Genomic DNA, 5,343 nt, shown 5'->3' on the forward strand with positions numbered 1-5,343 from the left:
GAAGGAGCGATCGAACTGCCTGGGCGAAGAAGTTACCGCGTCGAGCATTGTCGTCTTCTCAACTACTGCCAGCCTGGGTTGTTGGATGAACCTCTTTTCTTTTTCCCTCAGTTCATTTATCTCTTCGACCGACGCAAACTCTCCAAGCACCTCCTCAAAGAATCCTTAAATCCTTGTTCCACGGTACGATATTTCTATCTCCGTTCGACACCGCGTCCACTTGACTTTCCTTTTAGTACGAGAGTTTCCTCCGCTCTACAAGCGTACGTCGATGTTTCAAACTTCGATAGTCGTCCTAATCTTGGACATTTGTCGTGTATTTCATAGCAATAAAGTCGACGCGGAAAAAAAAGATGATATATAAATATCGTTTCTGTGTTACAGTTTGTAAGGTTTTACAATTGTTGGAGGCTGAATCATTCTTTTAACTTTTGAAAGAAAAACTGGGCGAATCAAGTGATCGATTGATTGCCCGCTGCGACTCCCGAAAGAAACGATCGAGCGCGTTTATCGTTTGCGCGTGAACAATTATATACTTATATATTTTTCGTACCATTGTTAAGCATGTACGGGAACACATGATTCTGAACTATGTATCACTGTAACTTTAACTATCTTATGCTCTTTCGGTATACGGGGTGCAAAGATACCATATAAGGAGATAGGGGAAAATTTATACAGAGCTTATAGTCGCTCGATAATCTTGTCGCGGAAGTAGCGGGTAATCATCAAGACGAGACTAATCCCTGGGATTTTGTTTCGTTAAGTTGTGAGAAGTTGCGATAAAAATATAATTTTAGAAAGAGGTATATTTGTTAATTTACTTTGTATGGAATTATTCCGTACAATATGCGTGCTGCGCAATGCAATGAGGCGTATAAAATGCAAAGGAAATAGGACAAACGATGTGTTAGAAACGAGTCTCGAACCGATCGTTAGAGAAGAAGACGCGATCGACGAGAGAGAAAGAAAGAAAAAGGAGTAGGATTTTGTACATAATAATAATAATAATAATTATTGTGAATTTTAGAGTGCTGAACGAGAATGTCCGCACGATCTCGCGCGATACCGATTTTTCGTAAGCGTGTACTTTTTGTTTGGATACTTCGTATCTCCGCTCTGTGTGCTTTCGTCTCGGTCGTTATCAGTGCCAGTAGATACGCGATTTATGATATTTCATATTTGTAATTTTGTAGTCGTAAGAGATTGACGATTAATTTTATCGATACGACAGAGAGAGAGAGAGAAAGGGAGAGAGAGGGAGGGAGAGAGAGAGAGAGAGAGAGAGAAAGAGAGAGGGGGGGGGAGAGAATTGCAAGAGGTAATGCAATGTCTCACAACGATCGATTTTCGTATAATAGCATCAGGGACCCTGCGATCCTGCAGTTACCAATTATACTTTTTAGACGAGTAGTAGCGATAGTAGATGATACTACTCTCTTCTCGTGCAATCTCGCGTATAACGTGTCGCGCGATGAACTCACGGTGCTTAGTACTTTGCAATCGACAAAAGAATCGATGGAAATTGATTGTTAAATCGACGCAATAATTGATAAAATAAAAATAGAATTGATCATGCATTGGAAACGGCGAAAAGAGATGATTTTCGCTTAGTTCGTTTTGCGAAGACGTGAAGCTTTGCAAAAAAAAGCGTTTATTGAATTTTTATTCTTTTTATTAGATCGTGTGTGTGATTCGTACTATACATATAGGGAAATATAGTATATATATATATATATATAAAGGGGGGAAATATTTGACAAGAAAATATCGTAAAACGACCGTCGTATAATAATGGACGAGGGAAAACCGGGTCGGGAGAGCCGATAATACTGATGATTATGATGACTATTATATGAAATAACTGTATTTATTACGCAACTCGCAGAGGAGAATCTACAAATAAATACCGAATCGACGAAATGGTGATGAAGAATAATTGTATAATGTAAACGTTAAATTTTTATTTTCCACGATGATAGTTATGTGAATATATTGCTACAGTCCGATCCAAATATAATCAAGCTTTTGTAACACTAATTATAATAAAAAGTCTAATAATGATACTGCTAATTACACGTAATTGTATCGCACACATACGGTAAAAATTATAAAGTATGAGCTACAAATAAGCAGTTTCATTTTTGCGCGTGTACGGAAGCGAAGAGTAGTGCGCCCAAAAATCTTTACAAATTCAGCTAATTGCCGTCGCTCTATACATTTGCGACGAGCGTCCCTTTCATCCAATGCATTTTTTTCGCATATTTATACTGTGTATGCATGTCCCATACGCATATCACGAACAAGCCTTTTCCATTATGAAACTAAAAACATGACACTAAAACATTTTTGGCACCCTTTTGCCACGCTATTTTTTTATCTTCCGCGCATAATTCGCCGTATATTTACAGATTGTGTATTTTGCAATAACATTTTATCGAAAGTAATAAACATGATTAAGATTAAGCGAACGCAACATTCTCTCAGCGTTCTAAGAAAATCCTTTAAAAATAAATTAATTGAAAGAATTATTCTTAGATTATATCTCCAATTTTCAAAATTGAGTATTAGACGCGAAACTTTAAAATTAAATAAATTTAAAATTTTTTAGTTTTTAAAAAGAGGATTATATTTGCCTCTAATCTTTTATGCAAGATATTTTGAAATAACAAAAGTTTTGAACTATTTTTCACGATTTTGAGTATTGACGTAATTTTGTAGAATAATATTTTGGCCTTTTTTGATTTACCAAATTTTGTTTTAAATGACATTTCAATGCATAATTGATCGCTAAATTTTTTTCGTGGTACCACTTTTAAATTATATTAGCGATCCTTGCAATCATTACCACTACACATTAAGTAAAGTCAATTATATTTAATCAGCGGACGATACACTTAGCAGTTAAAAGCGTAACCAGGTAATATTTCTCGAGCATTGCACCTGCACACGGGGTAATTTCTGCGACCCTTCGTGCATGTACTCACAGGGTAACTCTCATTGAACTTAAGTGAAAATCAAGAGAAAAAGAACCCAGAAAAAAGTTGTAGCTATTTCAAGAGTGCGGTTGAAGGTGAGAATGAGAGATGAGAGAAAAAAAAAGAAAGAAAGAAAGAAATACAACTATTTTTCCATTTGCGAGCTGCAAAAGCCTTTTTCTTCGCATAGTGAGCGCGCTGAAGGAAAACTCGGTAAACCGTGATTCCTGATGAAATTTCGTCCAGCTCCTTCTGTGAGCCAGCACAATCCTTAAATCACTTTTGAGAATCGCTGAATCGCTTGCGGCATTTCTTTCCCGTCTCAAGATATGGGAGAAAAAGAAAGAGAGAAAGAATTTTGTAATATTCGCTGCGATAATCTCCCCACGATATTTGTACCTATTCTTACCATATTTCAGAATTTCTAAAGATTTTTGGATATACGCCGTAAGAAAGAAAGAGAGAAAGAGAGAGAATGAAAGCGAGTGAGCGAGACAGAGAGAGAGAGAGAGAAAGAAAGAACGAATTGATAATTATATGTATATTTGCCCGGTTTCGGAAATATTTTATCGAAGCGAACAGGGGGGAGACGCGGCCCGGATCACACCGGAGGACATTATCCTCGATGAACACATTGTGTGTACACACGTAGAACAAAACCAAACATAAAACACGCATACACACACACACACATACAAAGATACACGTACGTACAATACCATAGTTGTGGCAGCTCGTACTACGTTCTTCTCGTTTCCATAGTTAAAGCAACAAAGTAGCAAGGATAATAAACGATTGTGTACACATTGTGTGTACACACGCAGAACAAAACCAAACATAAAACACGCATACACACACACACATACAAAGATACACGTACGTACAATACCATAGTTGTGGCAGCTCGTACTACGTTCTTCTCGTTTCCATAGTTAAAGCAACAAAGTAGCAAGGATAATAAACGGTAGTGAGTAACGATATAATGAGTAAAGTTAACGATAACGATAACATAATAAATAGTAAAGGATAATAATAAAAAATAAAAAAAATAAAGAAGTAAACGCGATATTAATCGCAGATTTTGTGTAGACAGGAGGGAGAAAGTAGGACCCGCGCCTGGTATAATTAATATATCTCGTAAATGCGTCGAATCTCCGGCGCATCTTTTTAGGTAATCAATCGACCGCAAAATCGGCGAAACTTGTCTTAACCCACTTTCTTCAATACGTAGAACATGATTGTATACGACGATTGTTACAATTCAGCGAACGTGCTCGGAACGCGCAATATCGGTGATGAAAAAGAAAAAAAAAACGGTCAGTGCGATCGTCGAGCAGAGGAAAACGATTGTAGAAACTAACAGGTACCTTACAACCATGTGCCTTTGACAGAGAAGCCACATTGATTAAATGACTCGAGGCCGAAAGATGACGAGAGATAAGAATAAGACATAAAGATAGATGAAAAATGGATAAGGACGTTATTTTAATGATAAAGAGATTTTAATATTTTTTTCTTGACGATATCGAGCGGCGTTTTTCCTGTATGTTTCTTAACCACGTCATATTAAACGTGAAACGATTGAAAAGCGAAGCTTTTAACTACCGCTCTATTAAAATCTTCGAAAATTAAATATTAATCAATCTGATAAGCAATAAACAATTTATCGATACGAGAGCGAGAAAATATTAAGATATTAAGAATTAATATCTTATGATGTTAACAATTAATCCTCCGTTCTTAATAGTTATTATATGTAATTAATGTATTAAATGTATATATAATCTGACAATAGTAAGAATACTCATCTAATTTTATCCTTCATAATTCTTTGGATTTTCTTTTTTATTCTTTTTTATTCTTTTTATTTTTTATATATTTTTTTTTAATTCTTTGTTTTACAGTTTTATTTCCGATTCTTATTGCTTCTCGTATTTTGGCCTTGCTCGTTCGACATTCTTATTGGGAAATACCGTGTTGCGCGTTCACGAGCAGGATCGAATCCTCGGCTCACAGTGATCCCGGCGACGTCCTGGCAGCCGCCAATCGCTTCCGAAACCAGGGAAAATCGACCCTACCCTATACATACACATAAGACTCTAGGATATAAATGAGAAAAGGAAGAAATAATCCGGTTGAGAAAAACACAATGGCTAAAATACCGTAAGAATGATGATAAGAACTAATTAATAAATCACTTAAAAACAAGAGAGAGAGAGAGAGACAGAATGACATAAATGATAATTTTTTTTAGCGCGGTATAAGAGAGGCAAATAATATGTAACAAAAACAGAATATTTTGAACGAGTAGAGCGGAGATAGGGTGGGCAGAGGATGAGATGGGAGGGGGGAAAGGGAAGGGAAA

Source organism: Formica exsecta, unplaced genomic scaffold (assembly GCF_003651465.1).
Source record: "Formica exsecta isolate Colony F162 unplaced genomic scaffold, ASM365146v1 scaffold211, whole genome shotgun sequence".
Classification (NCBI taxonomy): Eukaryota; Metazoa; Arthropoda; class Insecta; order Hymenoptera; family Formicidae; genus Formica; species Formica exsecta.